We start from the raw sequence: 25,572 nt of genomic DNA on the forward strand, positions 1-25,572 counted from the left end.
ACGGCAAGGAGAATGGGGCAAAGTTACTGCATGGGCAAGACGGGGCAAATCAAAGTTAAAGTCTCTAGGGTGAGAATTCTTAAAGTCTCTTTCTCTCAGATAGAGAAAAGGGCATCAGGGTGTCATCCAAAATGGAGTCTGGCATCAGGCTTCAAACTGGCATCGAGGAAAAATGGCTGACTTCTCTTTGTCCGGTGGGTTTAAGTAAGAAACATTCCAAATTCTGTAGGGTCTTCCATTGGAGGGTTCATAGGTTGGCTTCAAATTGTCCAATCAAAAATTGTCTTTTACTAGCGCCCATTTATGCATACACTGTCCTTGGCGCCTTGGAACACAAATTGTATCATGGTTTGCCAATTATTTTACTATCTGTACCTTCATTGTCCGCACCTGCAGAGACTGACCTTGTATCAAAGGGGATGTAACCGGCCTAGCACGAAACCTTGGAGATAAGTGTACCAGCCAGTTTCTACTGGAAAAATACAACTTCAAGCAAGAATATATTTCATTAATTCAAGGAAAAAAAGAATCACGCAGTTAGAATTTGAAACCAAGCAACTAGGCCAAAGCCTGTACTAAATTTAAGCTAAGCAAAACAGTTTTCAAACAAGAAATCATGGCATACGTTTGCGATTATGACGGATTAATACATTTTTAATACTTCATGATTAATAAAGCTCGTTTATAATGATGGCGAACTGCCCCGAGGGCACAATTTCCCTCGTACACTATTTCTTTTACTTAAAATCACACTATATATGTCGGTTACACAGTGTACATGAATATATATCGAACCCTCTTTTTCTGCGTCATCAGTAGCTAGCCCGTTTCTGTTTCTCAATTTATCTCAGCATAAATGACCATCATACAGAGATTAGGAACAGTGCTGAAGGGTGGCTGCCTAGGTTAAAAGGTGTGGGCTAAGCCGGGCCGGCTTTAGCGCTCGTGGTGCCCAGCGCAACAGTCTTTTTTGGCACCCCACTGTCCCCCAGTTACCACCTCCTTGGATTCCTTCAACACCACCCGGCAAAAGTGCTCCTCATCTCTCCATAGCCCTCTCTCACATATTTTAAATTGTTTTAAAGAGCTGATAAGGGCTGGCTTTACTAATCCACTCAGCTATCCACAAGAAATACTGATCTGTTCTTTGCAGCCGGCATATTAACTCTCTGCACTACTTTATGGTGAGTCAATATAGACAAAACTCCCTCTCTCTTTTTCAGGAACATTAATCACAAGCCTTATCTTGACATTTTAGTTCTTCCTGAAAGCTGGATGAACAAGGAACTCTGCAGCAGGTGCTTTTTAAATCGTAGTTGGTTGCTAAACACAGCGCCCTCTCACCCCAGCCTCAAGTCAGTGGCCCCCCTTCAGGTCAGTGCCCAGTGCGGTTGCACCAGTCACACACCCCCTAAAGTCAGCCCTGGGGCTAAGCTTCCCTCCCTGCAATCTAGCAACTGTGTGTATGCAACCATTCCTGATGAAATCCGACTGACATCTGGAAGCACTGTGCCCAACTATTTATCAGTGAACACATTTATTGGGGGGGTGTAACACCCTAAACACTGCCCCCCCCCCAAGCTACGCCTCTGAGCAATACAGTACCACGCTCAGCAGGAGTAGGCCCAGGTCCCACTCAGGTGTTAATGCCTGACCTAGCGTCTAGATGCTCTTTCCAGTCCAAGGGAGGCCAGGGCATGAAGACCTGAAGTGTTGAGCTACCCTCACTCATCTTGGCAGTGAGAACCAGGCAGGGGAATGGCAGCTAGACTACACCCAGTTTGAGGCAAAATAAGAACCTTACCTTAAGTAGAAGAAAGTGCCCCGTATGTTCTGACTGTTTTGGGACTGCGTATAAGAAACAGGGGTGTCCCACACAGTCAGAGAACATCTCTGATTCCCCTTTTCATTGGCTCAGGTTGTGATATGGTTTCAAATCATGCACCCAAATAGGTGCAAATTTACAAACGAGAGAGAGAGAGAGAGAGAGAGGGAGAGAGAAAAAGAGAGGATTTTTGGGGGTGGGTGGGTGTTGGGGGTGGCAGCAAGTAGCTGCCAGTTCCAGCACTGCTACCTGGAAATATGGGGGCAGGTAAAAGGGTCAAATAATTTGAGGGTCTGAAGGTGGTGTTCCATTTAAACAATGTGTGCAGTCATAACTATAAATATATATTGAGAAGTATTATTATAGTGCTGCAAATCTATGGTAGCTGAGCAGGGAGAGACAGCTGGGTTTCAACAGGAAGGGTGAGAAGCAGGCCCCTCTCATCCATCCTAGCTCAGACCCCAGCAATACCTCGCCTTAGGGGTGGCGAAAGGCAGCTCCTTACTCAGGAGCCCCAGTACCCATGCATGTTCTACAGGCTGGAGTTGTATGAGCCAGCCTGGTGCAGAGGCGGGTGCCCTGGCGTGAGGGCACAGGTAAAAAGAGCCACCCTGACCCATGCCAATCACCCAAAGTTAAGAGTCTGGAAGTCCTTTTGATGGGAATTAAGAACACAGGCGATCAGGGGGCAGAGGCTGAGGCCATAACATTGAATTATGATGTCACCCAAGACTATGGTCTATTCGGTGTTAAACTGTCATTGTCCACAGATAAAACTGTGTTGGGTCGCCACTTCTTGTTTCCACACCTTGGACCAGTTTTCATGGTGAACTGTCCACTCAGGGCGCCTATGCAACCTGGGAAGGGGGGTCCCTTGTCTTGTGTCCATGTGCTGTGTCCTTGTTCAGTTTCCAGGGAACTGAAGCTGACGTTCTGATAGGGTCGAAACCGAGAGAGAGGATAGAATATGAAAAAGTGTCCCTGGGCTGAGAGAAAGTTCAAGTGTCTGTGTGTATGTATAACTGAGAATGTGTGTGTAATGTAGAGGGGCACAACTGAGAAGAGTGTAAGTATGCGTGAGACTTTTATGGGTCTTTTGGGAGTTTTTCATTGTACCATTCACATTCCCAGTGCTGGGACTTTTACATTTTTTGTTTTTGTGATAATAATAACACTGCTAGGACATTATTAGTAATTCATGTGCTGTCTGAACTAGTCTTTCTGTCCCATGCTATCCTCAAAAAGTAAGCCATGACTGCACAACCTATCTACCCTCTGAAAGTCATGACCTAAAAAAAACGCTCTCGGTAGTATCTGGTTCCTGTGTCTCCTAGGACAGCGGCATGCATGTTCCTAGACAGCCTAACTGGCTTTGAGTGACAGGGGTCCTGGAAGACTTGCATGACACTGGTGGCAAACTGTGAGGACACTAGACCCTAGATCTCTGAGGGACCTTTACACCAAGCAATAGGCCCAAGTCCTTTCTTGTCAAGTGCTCAGTAAAGAAGGCAGGCACCAGGGCTTTAGTGAGCCTGAGTGTAAGGTATTCAAGGAGGTTTTACTTAACGCCACACACATAAAAGCAGCATTTCCGGTTTAGAGAGAACCTATATCTGGATGCACATACCACCCAACACAAGCCTCCCTACACCCCCCCTCAGTCAGCCATTATCGACAGTCCATCCAAAAGGCCTCCAACATCCTTCCGAGGTACTACAATTGGACATCACTTGGGCATTCAACAGCATGCTACACCCAACAATGCCACTGCCCAACATTGTTCCACTCTCACATATGGTTGGTCATAGTCATATAGGACATTCTAGACAGAATCCTCTCACAATCGTGGGAACAACAGCACTGCAAAACCATATAGTTGGCAACGCCTTGCCGAAGCAATGTCCTGTCATAGACTACACCCAAATACACCACAGCGAAAAGGCAGATAAATCCAGCATGAACTTTACACACCAACGTGCAAACAACATAGCAACGTAAGACACCAACAGAATTGTAATGCATGCATAGGAAACACCTTGCTGGAGCCAATCAGTGGACAATCGAAAGAAACAAACAGACTCTTTGGAACAGTCATGTGTTGTCAGGAATAAGGGAGTTATGTGACCTCAGGGACTCGCCTATGGGACTGTGGGAGGTGGGAGGAGGGGATAGTGCACTAAGTGCACATGTGTGTTTGGCTGGCTGTCTGAGGCCGGCTAAACACACATGCGCACTTAGGTTTCTCAAGCCCGGCTGTACACAGCCAGGCTGGAGAAACAGCACAGACCCCCAGGCTTGAGTCTGAGCGGAACTCTGAGCAACTCAGACCAATCCTGAGGCTGCTTACATGCTATGTTTAGCATATAAGCAGCACCAGGAGTGCTGGGGAGCCTGTGCTGGTGTCCCAGGGAATGCTGGGACATCAGAAGAAGACTAGAGGAGCAACATGGTAGGGGGCAGCAACGAAGGGAAAAAGGTACTTTTTTAAAATTATTATATTTTTTTTATTTATCCCCCGACGTTACCCTTGAGATTTGCGACAGGGCCGCTGCTCTGAGGTGGGATTGAGGTATGGACCCCAGTTATAACAACTGGCGTCTTTTGCTAATGGTGCTCTGTACCCCTCCTAATACAGACCCCTCAACTGGGAACCAACTATCCCTTTTAGCACTTGACTCTAAAGGAAGCTAGGTACAGCAGACCTAGGTGAGGAGAGGCGCTGGGGCTAGCGGCTCAGAACTCAGCAAGGCAATACTCAATAATTCAGTGTCCAGTCAGTGCATTTATAGGAATAGGAAAAGTATTTTATTGCAGTCACAACTCAATACAACCTACACATTAACAAAAATATGCAGAATGGCAGGTGCAGCTGCCTGTGGTGCCGGTCTCTAAAACGGCCTCATAGCCAACAAAGAGTGCCCACTAAAGAAAGGGCCCAGGTAACCTGGTACCTTTAAAAGTCTGCACACCAATAAAAACTGAGCTCTAAAAACACAGTAACTCCGCCTCCCCCACGTGCCCAACACATACAAGCGGTGATCTACTGTCACCAATATACATGTCAATAACATTTCCATATTCAAAATAGTACAATGTCAGAGTCTTTCTTCTATTTTAGCACAACTACAAGGAAGCCAAAGGACCAACCAACAAAAGGCCATGAACCCCAAAGTGTTTTGTGCAAAAACCTCAGCTATAAAAATGTATGAAAATGCAGCGAAACTATCCCATGTTCACTGATCCTGGGACCCAGGAGACCTAGAAACCTGCACGAAATTAAAGGGCGCTTTAGGTAGATGTTGGGGGAATTAGGTGGGCATTTCTGCACCTGAGTGGTCCCCAAAGCAAATCTATTCACTCGGAAGTGCCCCGGCCCTCTGAGGGTGCCATGGGAAGAATGTGCAAATTTGTATTTGGACGTGGGCCTTCTGGGGCGATCCCTCCACCTGTAAATGGCCGCAGCAATTCTTTGACACAGCCAGGGTCTGTGTTTTGCTTTTGCCTTCTTGAAGTTGGTGTACCTGCCTCCCGGTGTGGGGCACATGTGTATCACACGTGAAGACACGTGGGAGCCCAACCTTGCTCCGCCAAGCCAGCTTTGCCCCCTGGCTGGTGCACTTTTTGTGCTAGTGGGGAAGCCAGCTGCTTTTTGTTCTCCCGAATGTCTCCGCTCATGTTTTCCCACGTTTGATCTACCGGTAGGCCACGACAGTAATTAACCTGGCCCAGCAGGGTAGTTCAAAATGTGAATCTCATTAAGCACCGACTCTGGAAAAACTGTGAAATCCAGAGTAAAAGAAACAGGGCAAATAACTTCAAACTGAAATTGTATTTGTACTCTGGACATTCTTAACCTGATAGTGCAAACTTAGGCCCATATTTATACTTTTTTACCACCTCATTTGCACCGCTTTTTGACGCAAATGGGGTGCAAAATTACAAAATACAATTGTATTTTGTAAGTTTGCACCACTTTTGCATCAAAAAATGACCCAAATGCGGCGCTAAAAAAGTATAAATATGAGCATTCATCTTTTGGTGCACCTTTTACCTGAAGTGTGATACTGTAAAACAATACAGACTTACAGCGAAGCACTCTGAGCTCACATTAAGGCACCAAAGACTCATAATACACTAAAAAGAAATGGGAATGTTTCCTTTGGAAGTCTGATTGAATTATAAGGCCTGCACATATAACAACAATTTAGCTAAGGTCTCATCTGCTGCAAGCTGCTTGTGCACAGATAGTCCTACTCACAAAGGCCACATAGCTCTGCACTTGCGACATGTTTGTGTGCAACTAACACAGACCCACTTACCACTGCTGTACTGCATCAAACTTATTTTAATAGGTGGTAACTGGTGATTAGCACTCAATCCAATTTACAGAAGCTTACAGTGAGTGAAACTCAATTAATAAGACTCACTTGCAGCAGAGATCCAAAACAAGGTGGTCCAAAATAAAATAAAAATCCAGGGGAGTTAGAGCGGGTGAATCCCACTCGCTCACACATGCACAGAGCAAAGACTCCAGACAGAGGCAGCGGAGGAGCTGGAGGAAGAGGTGAATATTTCAGCAAGAGAGATAAGCCCAGGGTGAGCATCCATTTGCCCTGGAATCATTAGACATGCGCTCTAGAACACAATACACGTTGACATTATAGTGAAGTTTACTTTGACAGGGTAGCAAAACTGCGCTTAAAATATATAGAGGAAATGCGTTTCCAAACGCTGGGCATTAAGTTTAGCCCCTTGGGCAGAGTTTAAGGAATACCAGCACATGAGAACACTTGTGTGCAGTAAATATTACGAAGGAAGTTGGAAAGAGGGCATTAGAGTGTTTTGGCATAAGTAGTTGTATTTTTCTGAGTTCACCTGTGCTTTTGAAAAAAATACCCTATTTCAAACCCTACCAGTGCCAATATATTTCTTACTTCTAACTCCTGTGCTTAGCACACATGATTCCACTAGGTGGTGAAAACGGAATCAGAGGAAGAATCCTTTTTCACTGACTATCGAACAAAGGAATATAGAGAGTGACAACTATGTGGCACGTCTGGAGGAGCAGGACAGTGACTGTGTGCCACAATCAAACCAGTCATAAGGAATCAACCCTGTAACTATGTCCTGCTCTGTTCATTACCCAGAGGCAGTTTGTCTTTGATCCTGCCCTGTATTCTGTAGAGATAGCTTCAGATGGGGAACAAAAATTGATAAGGTTACAAGTGCATATGCTTTTTTACACAGGCAATGTTGCCTATTTGCTTGGTTTTTCCTATAATCCACAGACAAATGGGTTGGATGAATGCTTCAACAAAAACCTGAATTGAATTCTGAAAATCATCACCCGGTGTGACAGTAGACTGTGGGATGGTTTTCACTGCATTTTGTGTTTGCTGAGCAGAACTTCACAGGGTTCTCCCCCTTTAACGTGCAAGCAAAAGAAGGCATTAAGGGCTGCTCGACCTCAACAAGGCTGGCAAAGGATGCCATCTGGAGCTGCCTGTGAAAACTAAGCGTCCAACATGAAATTAAATACCTGACAATTTCGAACTACGGGTACCTTATAGCAACTAGAACCAGAAAGGGCCACTGCTGTGAGTACCTAAGAAGTGGGACTGGAGAGCTTGCCCTTAGATTCAGAGCAATCTGGGAGTGTTCTAGAACAGTGGTTCCCAACCTGTGGGCCGGGGACCCCTGGGGGTCTGCGAAGCCTCCTCAGGGGGTCCGCGACTGCTTAAAAAATGTCATAATATTAGGTCCCAGCTATCAGTAATGACTCAGTGGGGGTCCCCGTGTTCCAATAATGATTCAGTGGGGGTCCCCGGGCTCTAGTATTGATAAAATGGGGGTCCACAGAAATCAAAAGGTTGGGAACCACTGTTCTAGAAAATACTTCACTGATTAAGTGTTGTTAAGTTCTATGGTTGACAACCCAGTCTGCACAAAAACATACCGGACAAACTCCCAGGAAAAGATAAAGCCCTACTTTAACATGGACTGTGTGACACAGGCAGTACACACAGCATGTGTGGTTATTCACCAACTTGGCATTATGGCTTGTGGAGAGTTTCAATGGCATCTACACCATCTTCTCCATCAAGGCATGTCCTGATCTGGGCTGAAGAGGATGCAGCTTTGACACTGCCCTCATGAGAGTCATATCCGGAGAAGGGCATTTCTCTACAAGCAGCTTTATCACTGGACTGGTTAATGTTAGAGGAATGTCCGGATCTAATGTGAGCTGCAGGAATATCCCTGTGTGCACTTGTGTGAGTTACAAAGAATGCCCTGTTTGGTAGGAGCTGCAGGAATGTCTGGATCTGATACAAGCTGCAGTGTTGTCCCAGCTTGGACTTCTATTGCGCTAGCCGTTGTGCTGCCCCAGTGATAACTTTGGGAATGTCAGAATCTTGTGTGAGCTGCAGGGATGCCATGATCTGGTGCAAGCTGCAGGAATACCCCCCCCCCCCCCCCTATGGTGTGAACTGCAAAAATGGACCCGTCTGGTCTGGGTTACAGTAGAGGGGTAGGATTAATACTGCCCTGGCGGTAGCAGCAGGAATGCCCTGATCAGGCGTGAGCTGCATGAAAGCCGTCCTCTGATGAGAGCTGCACTGACGTTCTAATCTGCTGTGAGCTGCAGGAACAGTCTGACCTGGTGTGAGCTGCAGGAATGTCCTGGTCTGGTAAGAGCTACACGAATGTCCTGATCTGGGGTGAGCTGCTATTATGTCCTCCCATGGTCCCAGCAGCAAGAATGGTCTAATCTGGGCTACAGTAGACGGGTAGGATCAGTATTGCCCTGGTAGTAGCAGCAGGAATGCCCCGATCATCTGTGAGCTGCATAAATGTCATCACTTGATGTGAGCTGCAGGGGCGTTCTAATCTGGAGTGCGCTGCTGGAATGGCTGGATCTGGTGTGAACTGCAGGAATGTCCTGTCTTAACTTGTCATGGGTTGCAGAGATGTCCTAATCTTGTGCTAGCTGCAGGGACAACCTGATTTGGTGTGATCTGCAGGAATGCCCTACTTTGGTGCAAGCTGCAGGAATGAGCTGATCTGTGGTAAGTTGCCAGAATGTCGGGATCTGATTAAAAGCTGCTGGAATGTCCTAATCTGGTATGAGGTGCAGAAATGACTGATCTTGTGTGGGCTGCATGGATGTCCTACCCTGGTGTGAGTTGCACGAGGGATCTGATCTGGTCGGAGGTGCAGAAATGACTGATCTTGTGTGGGCTGCAGGGATGTCCTACCCTGGTCTGAGTTGCAGGGGGGATCTGATTTGGTCTGAGTTGCAGAAATGACTGATCTTGTGTGGGCTGCAGGGATGTCCTACTCTGCTCTGAGTTGCAGGACTATCTGATCTGGTCTGAGTTGCAGGAATGTCCGGTCTTGTGTGGGCTGCAGTGCTCTGAGTTGCAGGAATGATCTGATTTGGTCTGAGTTGCAGGGATGTCTGGTCTTGTGTGAGCTGCTAAAATGGCCTGATCTTGGGTGAGTTGCAGGGAGCTCCTGGTCGAGGCTCCTGTGAAGGAGCGGAAGCGAGGGTCGCAGGGGTGGTCCTGGTGGCGGTGGCAGAAGTGACAGCCTCCTGTTATTTTTAGAGAGGGCCTGCGCTTACTTCCCTTTACCAGCGGGGAGGGGGGGCTTGCTGCTGGCAGGGGCACCGCAGCGGATGTGCCTGAAGAGGAAGAGAAGTCCTAAGCAGGGCCCCTCCTAACTCCACCCCTTCTGTGAACCGGTGCAGGTTGTCATTGCTATGCACGGCCCCAGTCTTGTGTTCCTCTTACTCAAGGAGTCGTCTTCCACTCGCAGATGCGCCCTCATCTGTGTGGTTATTCCCTTTATAGATGGTGGGAGGCAGTGCTTAATTTGTGCTTGTTGTTTCCGGTGCTGAGCACCGGCACTTATTTTTGAGGGCCGGGGCTTATTCTTCTGCCTCAAGCATTTACTGCGAGCAAAAGACACATATATGAAAGACGGATGAAGGGAAAAACGAAAAAGCGTCACAAAGGGAGAAAGTAAAAAGCCGCTAGAGTGAGCTGAAGGGGCAGCGAGTGCCTTTATATGGATTGAAGACCAGTATTCCATGTTCACACGTTTAATTACAGCAGCCGCATGTTTAAGAGGAGGGCTTCGGGCACCGGCACCTTTGTCTTTACAAATTAGGCACTGGTGGGAGGGCCTCTCTTTTCCCCCCCCTCCCTCCAGTGTGACCTGTTCAGAGTCTTCTCACAGCATGTTCTGGACTGCCACCGGCCTATGTTATGCTTTGAAGCTTGGTCTTTCAGGAGAGGACACAACGCCAGGGGCGTAGCTTGTATTGGTGCGGCAGGTGCAGAAGCACCGGGGCCTAAGGGGTCCACTGAACCCTGATTGTTGCTGTATTTCTCAGTTCAAACAGCAGCCATGGGGCCCATTTCCTTTCACTAGGGCCCATGACACGCTGGCTACGTCACTGCACAATACTCCAGAGGGGATCAAGGCTTGGTACAACCTCCTGAACTTGAGTCAACAGTGCTGGCATGGCAGGCAGAACTGAACACAATACTCCAGATACGGTCCTGAGAACTAGACATAACGCTGAAACTGTGGCCCCGAGAGCCAGACATGATACTTCCTGTACAGCCTGCAGGCATGGGTACAGTGTACCGGATATGGGCCACCAGCAGCTGACGAGCACTCCAGTGTGTTTGTCAGAAGTGGACACAGAGCTTCACACGAACCTGGTCACACATCTCCTGGCCTAACTCACCCACGGTACCCTGTGTGAGGCGTGCAGAACACGACACTGTACTGCAGGGCACGTACTGCCAACTGGACACAGTGCTTCAGATGTGTACCACAGACGCCACCAAGAAGAATTCGAGAAAGGTCAAAGCTTCATGGCCGAGATGCATTGTGGGCAACATTCCAGGAAGGTTTGGGATCCTTGGACTCGTTCGTCCTCAGATTAGACCAGTGACAGGAGCCTGAAACCAGAGGTCGAAGTGGGCGGGGTCTGTGGGGCACGACGTACCATACAAAAACAATTCTCCTACTTTTTTGTTAAAATACACCTGTCCAGGGCTGGTTCATTCTGAAAGTTGAGATGCCTCAGCTAAACTAAAAGGGAGGAAGTCTTCTATGCTGTGAATCCGAGGCAGGGATGAACAGATGAACAAGAAAGAAAGATCTACAAGAAAGTGACTCATCGGTCACATGCACCACTTTTCTTGAGCCGCCCCTGCCCCACCTAACGACACTATGGTTGCACCATGGTGCTCGTTTCCACAATAGCATCATAATTTCTGACACTATTGTAGCGCTTTGCTGGATTAGTGCCATAAATCATGGCGCTACTGTAGCAAAGCACTAGGGAGGCCCATAGACTACTATGGGCCCGTCACTTTAACGCATGCCCGGTGTAGGCGTTAAAAATGACGGAAACAATGGTGCAGTGAAATCTTGTAGATTTCACTGCACCCTTTTTTGCAGCCTCCCTGCGTGGGAACGCCCCCCCTTGCATACATTATACCTGGTGCAGGTATAATGTGGCACAAGGGGTTACACAGTGGCGCAGTGCTAGTATTGCTCCACTTTGTAAATATGGTGAAGGAGAATGGCCTCCTTAACGCCACATTAGCACCATGGTGCTCAGAATCACAGTTCCCGTACTTTTTAGATCTCGCCTGCAACAGCGCATGTGCTCTTGCAGGACATATTGTATGCAACAAGAGGCTTGCAGCTCACCTATTGCTTACCATTTGTTGACTTTGTTGTCATTCTTATTTACTGCCTTATAATTGACCAGCGCGTGCTGACTTCACTTCCTCTTCTTTCGGCTGGAGCATGGACCAAGTACTGATTGTTTCAGCTTGACTGCTGTCCTTCCGCTGATCGTGCTGTGATTGAGGTGCTACTTTAATTTTTTCTTCCCTATTGTCCCTGTTGAACCTTTTGCCATTTGTAGCTGTTTTGCTATGCGTACAAACTTCAAAAAAGACCTGTTTCTCCTTTGAAATGGATGTTTATTGTAACAATGGATGTTATCAGCTGCTTTTACTGTAACAACCAATGTTATCAGCTGTTTTTATTGTGACAACAGAAGTTATTTGCTTCCAGATGTATCTTTAATAAGACTTGGAGATGGATGCAATTCCTTTCTTTATGTGAAAAGATTTTTTGCCAAATGTCATGTTTTGTTTCTTTTTTACTCATCAGGTTATTACTTGATTTTCTCAGAATCACAGGGGTGTTGTGACGAGACTTATCAAGCATTGGCAAAGCCAATAGGTCTCACATTTGAGACTATTGGCTCTGCCATTGCCTTTTGTTCATAATACACAGCATAGGCACTGCTGACTTTGGCAATGATTTGCAGCCTTGCTGTATAGCAGTGTGGCTGCTGTACAACACGGCTACAAATATGATGCATCCAGTGGTAATGCACTTTGAAAAAAAGCACATTACCCCAGGCTGCGTCATAGCGCTTTCTTAAATTAGTTTTAGCCACAGTGCAAAGCTGTTTTGTCGCCAGGCTGTATAGAAGCTGTGTGCCTCTGTACAGCATCGCTACAAAATATTGCCAAAGCCAATAGCTTTTATAGATGAGACCCTGGTTTATTAAATTCTGAGGCTCCTGGAGCCTGAGACCAAAACTGGCTACTTAATACCTCATCAATCCAACCTCCCAGTGCATAACGAGATACAATCTTGTGATGCAGGGCGCCACAAACACACACAATGTATGAAATAAACAAATAAATGACCATATGACACAGGCAGGAAATGATATCAGGGCAGGAAATGAGATCACAGCCAGGATGTGAGATCAGAAACAAGGAAAGGTTATTTTATTTATTTGCGCTAGTGTGTTCCCCGAGGCCATGCAAAACTAAACTCAAAACTGGGATTCCTGCCAATGGACAGGAAAGGCAAAATGGGTGGGTGGGGCGTGAATTATGTTTGGCTTCAGCTGGTTTTGGGCATAAGACAAACAATCTTATCACTCAGTACCATATGCACTTGCAGGTGTTGGGTTTTCTATTATGCTAGTTTAGCTGGGGCCCAACCAAACTCTGAACATAGCTTAGATCATAATGAGCTAGGTGGGGGGAGTAAGGGTAGTCAGAAATCATTTACAGTAGTAAGTCTGGCCTTTTTTACTTGTTACTTTTACTCACTGGTGTATGGCCACGTTCTTTTGGCCTAAATTATTTTATTCACTGGAGTCTGCCCAGCTTCTTGTGCTCACTGCAATCTGATTTGCATTTTTTTGTTCACTAGAATCAGATTTAAATTTTTTTTGCTGACTGCAGTCTGACTAAAGTTTTTTTACTCGTTGAAGAGTTTCATTGGTACTCTGCCTTATTAAATATTTGAATTTGTCTTCAATATTGTGCAATTCAAGACTATTTCATAATGCTTTTGGTGCCCCACTGTACTGCCCAAAGTATACATCATGGAGAAAGAAGGCATTATGATGAGTGTCGCCTTATTTTTATTGCTTTAATATATTCACTTTTATGTCCAAATCTTGAAATTAAGCTCACTGGTTTTCGAGAGTAAAATTCCCTTAACATCAAATAAGTCAAGAAAACCCGTCCTTTTATGTATCCAATTAAAGTAGTGCCCAGTAGTGCAAAAGCTACTTCCTGGTGATCCAGAACCACTCAACCCTCTGACATAACCTACTGCAGAAATGCTGCAAAGCAAAACTCCTGCTGCAGACACATTTACGTGCATCCAAGGCCCATATTTATACTTTTTTAGCGCTGCATTTGCGTCATTTTTTGACACAAAAGTGGCCCAGACTTACAAAATACAACTGGGGCATATTTATACTCCGTTTGCGCCGGAATTGCGTCGTTTTTATTGACGCAATTTCGACGCAAAACTAACTCCATATTTATACTTTGGCGTTAGACGCGTCTAGCGCCAAAGTCCATGGAGTTTGCGTCATTTTTTAGCGTGGACACCTACTTTGCGTTAATGAGATGCAAGGTAGGCGTTCACGTCTAAAAAATCGACTCCGAGGCATGTGCATCGGATTTATACTCCCGGGCAAAAGTCACACCCGGGAGTGGGCGGGTCAAAAAAAATGACGTACGGCCGCTTTTGCACCGTTTTTTAGCGCCTGCAAAAGGCAGGCGTTAAGGGACCTGTGGGCTCTGAAGGAGCCCAGAGGTGCCCTCCCATGCCCCCAGGGACACCCCCTGTCACCCTTGCCCACCCCAGGAGGACACCCAAGGCTGGAGGGACCCATCCCAGGGACATTAAGGTAAGTTCAGGTAAGTGTTTTTTTTTTTTTTTTTTTTTTGTGGCATAGGGGGCCTGATTTGTGCCCCCCTACATGCCACTATGCCCAATGACCATGCCCAGGGGACAGAAGTCCCCTGGGCATGGCCATTGGGCAAGGGGGCATGACTCCTGTCTTTGCTAAGACAGGAGTCATTTCTATGGGGGTTGGGAGTGAAAAAAAATGGCGCAAATCGGGTTGAGGCGAAAAAATTGCCTCAACCTGACTTGCCCCATTTCTTGACGCCCAAGCCCCATATCCCCCTACGCCGGCGCTGCCTGGTGTACGTCGTTTTTTTCCACGCACACCAGGCAGCGCCGGTGGCTAATGCCGGCTAACGTCATTGATTAAATACGGCGCCCGCATGACGCTTCAGAATGGCGTTAGCCAGCGCTAATTTTTTTGACGCAAAACTGCGTTAGCGCAGTTTTGCGTCAAAAAGTATAAATATGGCCCAACTGTATTTTGTAAGTTTGCGCCGCTTTTGCGTCAAAAAGCATCGCAAATGCGGCGCTAAAAAAGTATAAATATGGGCCCAAGTGTCGTGAGGTGGAGCGTGGACCGTTCACCACTGTCAGCCTCATCACTAAATCCTGGCTTTTAACCAAAGTGGCATGCCCTGACCTGGATCTTTGCTTTAAGTCTGAGGTCAAAAATGCCAGCATGCAAGTGCAGTTTCCCAAATGGCAGGACTGCCAGAGTGATACCGGGGCTGACTTAATACGCCCCTGTCTTAGGGGCAGAGTTGAATGCACGCGGCAGTGATAAAGCCGGAAGTGACTCTGAGACGGAGATGCTGGGTTTACATCTTCGTCGCCAGTCCATCGGAGCATGACAGAGGATTCAGTGTCTAGGTGTGATGGGCAGGGGTGCCCGCCTGGACTATCCAAGGGCTCATAGAGTTGCACGAGGCCAGAGCCCACACTGCCAGCACTGTCCATGCCACACTGGCTGCCAGTGGACAACAAGAGTGACTTTAAACTCCAAGTCACACTCTCAGCAACACGCGGGTTCGAACCCTAACAGGCCGCTGTGGATAACCTGATAATTGAAGCGCCTATTGCTCATAGTGCTTAGAAACTGCCAAACTTTTATATCAGATGGCGCACGAAAAGGTACTTTCCTGTACAGGAGTCGTCCTCGGTAGACAATGGAGGTGAATCTGAACTGTGCTGTTTGGCCCTGGTACAGACTGTGTGCCTAGAAGCAACTCCTGGAATGCAGTACTGGGCACTATAAAAATCCAAAATAACCTGTCCTGGTACAGCAGGGACTTAAAAATGTCAAGCTGTGTAGGTTGAAAATATTAACATTCTCGATTTAAAATACCCAACTTTTTCCATCTGCCTGACCTTCACAAAGCTCCTTCAGTGCCCCTCTGCCCTGAACTGTAGTGTGCACTTGAACCCCAGTGCTGGTATACTACAGAGTTCACCTGCAGTATGGACTTGTTTCCCAGTACTGTCTGTGACATCCGCAGAACTCTTTCCACGTGTTTCCCAGTACTGTGACATTCACAGGACTTGTTCAATGCACCTGCCCCGTGACCTGTACTGTACACCTGTCCCAGTACTGGGATATTCGCAGAGCTCGTATAATGCACCTGCCCCATGACCTGTACTGGACACGTGTCCCAGTACTGTGATATTCACAGAGCTCATACAATGCACCTGCCTTGTGACCTGTACACGTGTCCCAGTACTGTCTGTGACATCCACAGAGCTCGTACAATGCACCTGTGCCACGGTGACCTGTACTGTACACGTGTTTCCCACTACTGTGATTTTCACAGAGCTAGCAATGCACCTCTGCTGTGACCTGTACTGTACACTTGATTCCCAGTACTGTCTGTGACATCCTCAGAGCTCGTAAAATGCAACTGTGCCGTGACCTGTACTGTTCACGTTTCCCAGTACTGTCTGTGACACCCACAGAGCTCGTACAATGCACCTGTGCCATGACCTGTACTGTACTCGTGGTTCCCAGTACTTTCTGTGATATCCACAGAGCTCGTACAATGCACCTGTGCCGTGACCTGTACTGTATACATGTATCCCAATACTGTCTGTGACATCCACAGAGCTCGTACAATGCACCTGTGGCTTGACCTGTACTGTACTCGTGGTTCCCAGTACTTTCTGTGATATCCGCAGAGCTCGTACAATGCACCTGTGCCATGACCTGTACTGTACACGTGTTTCCCACTACTGTGAAATTCACAGAGCTCTTATAATGCACCTCTGCCATGGCCTGTGCTGTACTGGAGTTTCCCAGCACTGTCTGTGACATCCACAGAGCTCATGCAATGCACCTCTACCGTGACCTGTACTTTAGGTTCCCAGTACTGTCTGTGAAAACCTCAGAACTCGTACAATGCACCTCTACCGTGACCTGTACTGTACCCGTGTTTCCCAGTACTGCCTGTGACATCTGCGAAGCTCCTACAATGCACCTGTGCCGTGACCTGCACTGTACACGTTTCTCTGTACTGTCTAGGGCATCCACAGAGTTCGTACAATGCACCTCTACCGTGACCTGTACTGTACTTGTGTTTCTAGTACTGCCTGTGACATCTGCGGAGCTCGTACAATGCACCTCTAACGTGACCTGTACTGTACTTGTGTTTCCCAGTACTGCCTGTGACATCAGCGGAGGTCGTACAATGCACCTGTGCCGTGACCTGCACTGTACACGTTTCTCAGTACTGTCTAGGGCATCCACAGAGTTCGTACAATGCACCTCTACCGTGACCTGTACTGTACTTGTGTTTCCCACTACTGCCTGTGACATATGCAGAGTTCGTGCAATGCACATGTGCCGTGTGACCTGCACTGTACACGTTTCTACGTACTGTCTAGGGCATCCACAGAGTTCGTATAATGCACCTCTACCGTGACCTGTACTGTACTTGTGTTTCCCACTACTGCCTGTGACATCTGCAGAGCTCGTACAATGCACATGTGCCGTGACCTGTACTGTACACGTTTCTACGTACTGTCTAGGGCATCCACAGAGTTCGTACAATGCACCTCTACGGTGACCTGTACTGTACTTGTGTTTCCCAGTACTGCCTGTGACATCTGCGGAGCTCGTACAATGCACCTCTACCGTGACCTGTACTGTACTTGTGTTTCCCAGTACTGCCTGTGACATCTGCGGAGCTCGTACAATACACCTCTACCGTGACCTGTACTGTACACGTGTTTCCCACTACTGTGATTTTCACAGAGCTAGCAATGCACCTCTGCTGTGACCTGTACTGTACACTTGATTCCCAGTACTGTCTGTGACATCCTCAGAGCTCGTAAAATGCAACTGTGCCGTGACCTGTACTGTTCACGTTTCCCAGTACTGTCTGTGACACCCACAGAGCTCGTACAATGCACCTGTGCCATGACCTGTACTGTACTCGTGGTTCCCAGTACTTTCTGTGATATCCACAGAGCTCGTACAATGCACCTGTGCCGTGACCTGTACTGTATACATGTATCCCAATACTGTCTGTGACATCCACAGAGCTCGTACAATGCACCTGTGGCTTGACCTGTACTGTACTCGTGGTTCCCAGTACTTTCTGTGATATCCGCAGAGCTCGTACAATGCACCTGTGCCATGACCTGTACTGTACACGTGTTTCCCACTACTGTGAAATTCACAGAGCTCTTATAATGCACCTCTGCCATGGCCTGTGCTGTACTGGAGTTTCCCAGCACTGTCTGTGACATCCACAGAGCTCATGCAATGCACCTCTACCGTGACCTGTACTTTAGGTTCCCAGTACTGTCTGTGAAAACCTCAGAACTCGTACAATGCACCTCTACCGTGACCTGTACTGTACCCGTGTTTCCCAGTACTGCCTGTGACATCTGCAAAGCTCCTACAATGCACCTGTGCCGTGACCTGCACTGTACACGTTTCTCTGTACTGTCTAGGGCATCCACAGAGTTCGTACAATGCACCTCTACCGTGACCTGTACTGTACTTGTGTTTCTAGTACTGCCTGTGACATCTGCGGAGCTCGTACAATGCACCTCTAACGTGACCTGTACTGTACTTGTGTTTCCCAGTACTGCCTGTGACATCAGCGGAGGTCGTACAATGCACCTGTGCCGTGACCTGCACTGTACACGTTTCTCAGTACTGTCTAGGGCATCCACAGAGTTCGTACAATGCACCTCTACCGTGACCTGTACTGTACTTGTGTTTCCCACTACTGCCTGTGACATATGCAGAGTTCGTGCAATGCACATGTGCCGTGTGACCTGCACTGTACACGTTTCTACGTACTGTCTAGGGCATCCACAGAGTTCGTATAATGCACCTCTACCGTGACCTGTACTGTACTTGTGTTTCCCACTACTGCCTGTGACATCTGCAGAGCTCGTACAATGCACATGTGCCGTGACCTGTACTGTACACGTTTCTACGTACTGTCTAGGGCATCCACAGAGTTCGTACAATGCACCTCTACGGTGACCTGTACTGTACTTGTGTTTCCCAGTACTGCCTGTGACATCTGCGGAGCTCGTACAATGCACCTCTACCGTGACCTGTACTGTACTTGTGTTTCCCAGTACTGCCTGTGACATCTGCGGAGCTCGTACAATACACCTCTACCGTGACCTGTACTGTACCCGTGTTTCCCAGTACTGCCCGTGACATCTGCGGAGCTCGTACAATGCACCTGTGCCGTGACCTGCACTGTACACGGTTCTCAGTACTGTCTAGGGCATCCACAGAGTTCGTACAATGCACCTCTACCGTGACCTGTACACGTTTCCCACTACTGTAATATTCACAGGGCATGTACAATGCACCTCTACCGTGACCTGTACTGTACATGTGTTTCCCAGTACTGTCTGTGACACCCAAAGAGCTCGTACAATGCACCTCTACCGTGACCTGCACTGTACACGTTTCCCAAGACTGTCTGTGACAACCTCAGAACTTGTACAAAGCACCTCTACCGTGACCTGTACTGTACACGTGTTTTCCACTACTGTGATATTCACAGAGCATGTACAATGCACCTGTACCATGACCTGTACTGTACACATTTCCCAGTACTGTCTGTGACACCCACAGAGCTCGTACAATGCACCTGTGCTGTGACCTGTACTGTACATGTGTTTCCCAGTACTGTCTGTGACATCCACAGAGCTCGTGCAATGCACCTCTACTGTGACCTGTACTGTAGGTTCCCAGTACTGTCTGTGACAACCTCAGAACCCATGCAATGCACCTCTACCGTGACCTGTACTGTACTTGTGTTTCCCAGTACTGCCTGTGACATGCGGAGCTCGTACCGTGACCTATTCACGTGTTTCCCACTACTGTGCTATTCACAGGATATGTACAATGCACCTGTGCCATGACCTGTACTGTACACATGTTCCCCAGTACTGGGATACCCCCAGTTCTCCAATGAAGTGCTATAAAACTGTAGCGTGTACTTTATCCCAGTGTACCTATACCCTGACCTGTACTACGTCCCAGTACCGAGTGATCCACGGGCCTCTCACAAACCACCTCTGCCTTCTAAAGTTGTGTGTATTCCAGTACTGAGACATCCACACACCTCTAACAATGCATCTCTGTACTGCGTTAGTATCTATCTGTATGTCAGTATGGAAACAGGTACCGTGCTCTCAAAATACCCCTCTATCTAACCTCTACTCTGTACTTGTATCCCAGTACTGGGAGCTCTGCAGAGTTCTTACTATGAACTGTTGTACCAACCTCTAGTATGTATCCGTACCACAGTATTGGGGCCTCTGCGGAGCTCATACAATACCCCTCTATCCGGACCTGTAGTACGTACTTGTTCCCCAGTGCTGGGCCTCCCCAGAGCTCCTACAATACCCCTCTATCCTGGCCTGTAGTACGTACTTGCACCCCAGTACTGGGGCCTCTGCAGAGCTCATACAAGGCCCCTCTAGTCTGGTCTGTACTTGTATCCGTACCCCAGTACAGGGGCCTCCTCAGAGCTCATACAATGCCCCTCTATTCTGGCCTGTAGTACGTACTTGTTCCCCAGTGCAGGGCCTCCGCGGAGCTCATACAATGCCCCTCTAGTCTAATCTCTAGTATGTACTTGTACCCCAGCACTGGGACCCCTGCAGAGCTCATACAATGCCCCTCTATCCTGACCTGCTATACATCCTTGTGCCCTTGCTCTGGGACCCCCGCAGAGCTCATACAATGCCCCTCTATCCTGACCTGCTATACATACTTGTGCCCTTGCTCTGGGACCCCCGCAGAGCTCATACAATGCCCCTCTATCCCGGCCTGTTGTATGTACTTGTACCGCAGCGCTGGGACCCCCGTGAAGCTCATACAATGCCTCTCTATCCGGCCTGTTGTATGTACTTGTACCGCAGCGCTGGGACCCCCGTGAAGCTCATACAATGCCTCTCTATCCGGCCTGTTGTATGTACTTGTACCGCAGCGCTGGGACCCCCGTGAAGCTCATACGATGCCTCTCTATCCCGGCCTGTTGTATGTACTTGTACCCCAGCGCTGGGACCCCCGTGAAGCTCATACAATGCCCCTCTATCTTGACCTGTTGTATGTACTTGTACCCCAGTGCTGGGAACCCCATGGAGCTCATACAATGAGCCTTCTATCCCTGCCTGTTGTATGTACTTGTACCGCAGCGCTGGCACCCCCGTGAAGCTCATACAATGCCCCTCTATCTTGACCTGTTGTATGTACTTGTACCGCAGCGCTGGCACCCCCGTGAAGCTCATACAATGCCTCTCTATCCCGGCCTGTTGTATGTACTTGTACCCCAGTGCTGGGACCCCCATGGAGCTCATACAATGAGCCTTCTATCCCTGCCTGTTGTATGTACTTGTACCGCAGCGCTGGCACCCCCGTGAAGCTCATACAATGCCCCTCTATCTTGACCTGTTGTATGTACTTGTACCGCAGCGCTGGGACCCCCGTGAAGCTCATACAATGCCCCTCTATCTTGACCTGTTGTATGTACTTGTACCCCAGTGCTGGGACCCCCATGGAGCTCATACAATGCCTCTCTATCCCTGCCTGTTGTATGTACTTGTACCGCAGCGCTGGCACCCCCGTGAAGCTCATACAATGCCTCTCTATCCCTGCCTGTTGTATGTACTTGTACCCCAGTGCTGGGACCCCCATGGAGCTCATACAATGAGCCTTCTATCCCGGCCCGTTGTATGTACTTGTACCCAGAGCCAGTGCTTGAAATGGAAAAATAGAAGTGCCGGTACTCTCCAATTAAAAGTTTTACTTTTTTCTTAAGAAGTGCAGGTACTCTCCCTCTCAAAATAAAAAAGTGCCGGTACTCAGTACCGGACAGTGCTGGTCCATTTAAAGCACTGCCCAGAGCTTAATTTGAGCCGGTGGTTCCACCGGTACTCGTTTTGGGGGACCAGCACTTCTTTTCCCCATCAGATTTTCACCCAGGGCAAGAGAGTGAAAAACACACAAGGGAGAAAGAAAGAGAACGTTGGAAAAAGGTGAGAAAAGGGAGAAAGCAGGAACTTGCAAGAGTGAGATAAAGGGGCAGGGAGTGTCTGGTGATGGATCAAAGCCACACGAGGTGGAATGAAGACTACACAGCCTTGGTATGCAGCGTGCGAATCTAAAATAGCGCCGCCACTCGAGTGCTTCTGAGCAAAACGCATTGCGCTCCGGCACTTACTCTTTAACAAATTAAGCACTGCTTGTACCCCAGCAGTGAGACCTCGACAGATCTCAAACACTGCTCCTCTGTTCTGACATTTAGTATCTACTGGTATCCCAGCAGAGGAACATCCAGAGAGCTCTCACGATGCACCTCCGCCATGACCTGCAGTTTACACTGAGACAGCCACCTAACTCTTACAGCGCACCTCTGCCAGGACCTGCAGTTTATACTGGTGTCCCAAACCTGACAGCCACCTAACTCTCACGATACACCCTGCCAGAGCCACCTAACTCTCACGATGGATCCTGCCAGAGCCACCTAACTCTCACGATGCACCTCTGCCAGGACCTGCAGTTTATACTGGTGTCCCAAACCTGACAGCCACCTACCTCTCACGATGGACCCTGCCAGAACCACCTAACTCTCACGATACACCCTGCCAGAGCCACATACCTCTCACAATGCACCCTGCCGGAGCCACCTAACTCCTACTATGTACCTCCGCCAGGACAAGCAGTTTGCACTGGTATCCTAAACCTGCCAGAACCACCTTACTCTCACGATGCACCCTGCCAGAGCCACCTAACTCTCACGATGCACCCTGCCAGAACCACCTAACTCTCACGATGCACCCTGCCAGAGCCACATACCTCTCACAATGCACCCTGCCAGAGCCACCTCTCATAATGCACCCTGCCAGAGCCACCTAACTCTCACAATGCACCCTGCCAGAGCCACCTAACTCTCACGATACACCTCCGCTAGAGCCACCTAACTCTCACGATGCACCTCCGCCAGAGCCACCTAACTCTCACGATGCACCTCCGCCAGAACAAGCAGTTTGCACTGGTATCCCAAGCTTGCCAGAGCCACCTAACTCTCACAATGTACCTCTTCCAGAGCCACCTAACTCTCACGATGCATCTCTGCCATGCCTGACAGCTTGCACTGGTATCCCAAACCTGACAGCCACCTAACTCTCACGATGCACCTCCGCCAGGTCACGCAGTTTGCAGTGGTATCCCAAGCCTGCCAGAGCCACCTAACTCTCACGATGCACCCTGCCAGAGCCACCTAACTCTCACGATGCTCCTCCGCCAGAGCCAACTAACTCTCACGATGCACCTCCGCTGAGACAAGCAGTTTTCACTGGTATCCCAAACCTGCCAGAGCCACCTAACTCTCACGATGCACCCTGCCAGAGCCACATACCTCTCACAATGCACCTCCGCTGAGACAAGCAGTTTGCACTGGTATCCCAAACCTGCCAGAGGCACCTACCTCTCACGATGGATCCTGCCAGAACCACCTAACTCTCACAATGCACCTCCGCCAGAGCCACCTAACTCTCACGATGCATCTCTGCCATGCCTGACAGGTTGCCCTGGTATCCCAAACCTGCCAGAGGCACCTACCTCTCACGATGGATCCTGCCAGAACCACCTAACTCTCACAGTGCACCTCCGCCAGAGCCACCTAACTCTCACGATGCATCTCTGCCATGCCTGACAGGTTGCCCTGGTATCCCAAACCTGACAGCCACCTAACTCTCACGATGCACCTCAGCCAGGACATGCAGTTGACACTTGTGCCCAGTACTGGGGCTGGCACGGGGCCTATCACAATAATGTAACACTGTCCTGAGAGCCACAGAGCTCTCACAATGTATATCTGCCATGACCAGCCTGCCTATTAATATTTCCAGATCAGTAACAGTGAAACCTCATGGCAGGGCTCATAAGGATCACTTCTTCGGCTGACGGTCGCTCTCCCCCCTCTTTATTTGCTGATTTGGAGTAGTCTTAGCGCCAAGAAGCCTTCTGGCAGATGTCACCCTTACAACTGCCTCACACACTCGCCTGCAGTGTGCACCTATACGCCAGTATTGGGATGCGTTGGAGCTCCCACAATGCACCTCTGCTCTTGGGTTCAGTTTCCACTTGTATCCCAGTACAGGAGCAACCGTACAGGTCACACAATGCACCTCCAGATCTCAAGGCACTGCGCACTTGTATCTAGGCACTGTAACATTAATGCTCTGCAGTGCACCTGCATTTGGCCTGCAGTACACGCTGGTGTCTCCGTGCTGAGGCCTTCTCAGAGCTCTTACAGTGCACGATTGTCCACATTTTTGAACGGTTCTCTGTCACAGTACAGAGGCACTCACAGCACTGAAAGCGAGCCGTGGTAATGCGGAAATGCAGCTGGTGTTTACCTCACACACTGTTTGAAGTGGTTTAAAAGAGCCCCTCATATCCTTCTGGTCCAGCAACTCGTCCGTCCCACTCAACCCATCCACCCCTCCTGGAACACTTATCCATTCATCTCACCAAACCTACCCACTAAATCCATTCAGCCACGTATTTCACCACACCAACTACACCCGTCCATTCATCTACTCACCCACCTACCCATCCATTCATCTCGTTGAAACTACCTCCCTGTGTCCACATCACCAGTCCCACTCTACCCACCCACACCCACACTCACACACATGAATCCGCCCATCAACCCAAGATAAGCATATACTTAGATTGATCCATCACACCAACCACACTCCACCCCTTTCAACCACCCATCGTCCATCCACCCATTCATCCCGCCATCTCGCATTTGTTTGAGTAAACAAACTCTCGACTTCCATCTCCCAAAGCCCACATAACTGTCACACCACCCACCAGCCACGTATTCACCCTTCCACCAATCACAAATTGTTTCATCAGTAACTCACCCACCCAAACCTATGCATCCATTCCTGTTAGCCACATCCATCCATTGACTGATCCATCGACCCGTTTCACTAAACCACCTCTGCTCGTGCCACCAATCCATCTCATCAAACCCAACCAATCACCTTAACTATCCACATTTTACTGCAAACCTCCTCCCCCCAAGTAACCTGTTTATGAGAGACAACAAAACATATCGATCACACATGCTGTATATGGCATCAGTGATAGTCCAGAGGGACATGTCCAATCTCTCCACCCGTGATGAGCCACCTATCTCCACATCACTGAACCCACCCACACCATCTATGTGCTGGACCAAATCCAGGCACCATTCTCACCAATTATACCATATCCACCCATGAACCACCCATCTATCTCGCCACTCTCTACATCCATTATACATCCATCTCACCGAACCCACCCCAAGTATCTCCACATCACTGAACCCACCCACACCATCCACCCAACCATCTATGTGCTAAACCAGATCCAGGCACCAGCCTCACCAAATATACCATATCCACCCATGAACCACCCATCTATCTCGCCACTCTCTACATCCATTATACATCCATCTCACGGAACCCACCCCAAGTATCTTCACATCACTGAACCTGCCAACACCATCTACCCAACCATCTATGTGCTAAACCAGATCCATGCAACCACTCATGAAGCACCCGTGTATCTCACCACTCCTTACATCCATCTCACCAAACCCATCCATCCATTCATATAGTTAATGCACGTCCCTGCATCCACCTATGCATCTATTTCACAAACCAGCCCCACTCTTTCCCCTATACCTAAATTCATCTCACTGAACCAACTCCATCCATCCGCACAGGCTTCTCGCAAAACACACCGCATCGTTTCACCCATCCATTCATCCACCCAGCCATAACCATACCAAATCTGCATCCATCCATAGATTAATCTTGCCAATACTACAACACACATTCATCCATCCATCCATCGATTAATCCCTCCAGCTCACGAAAGCTATTACTGATTTCGATCTGTGCACCTATGTCACCAAAAGCATTCCATCCAGCCATCCAGCCGT

General features: G+C 48.5%; 1 protein-coding gene across 1 annotated transcript in view; it reads right to left on the reverse strand.

The window, feature by feature from the left end:
* EGFL8 (EGF like domain multiple 8) overlaps window positions 1-25,572 on the reverse strand; it is a 97,939-nt gene that overhangs the window by 70,390 nt on the left and 1,977 nt on the right. The gene's annotated exons all lie outside the window — the stretch shown is intronic.

The sequence above is a fragment of the Pleurodeles waltl genome, chromosome 6 (assembly GCF_031143425.1).
Source record: "Pleurodeles waltl isolate 20211129_DDA chromosome 6, aPleWal1.hap1.20221129, whole genome shotgun sequence".
Lineage (NCBI taxonomy): Eukaryota > Metazoa > Chordata > Amphibia > Caudata > Salamandridae > Pleurodeles > Pleurodeles waltl.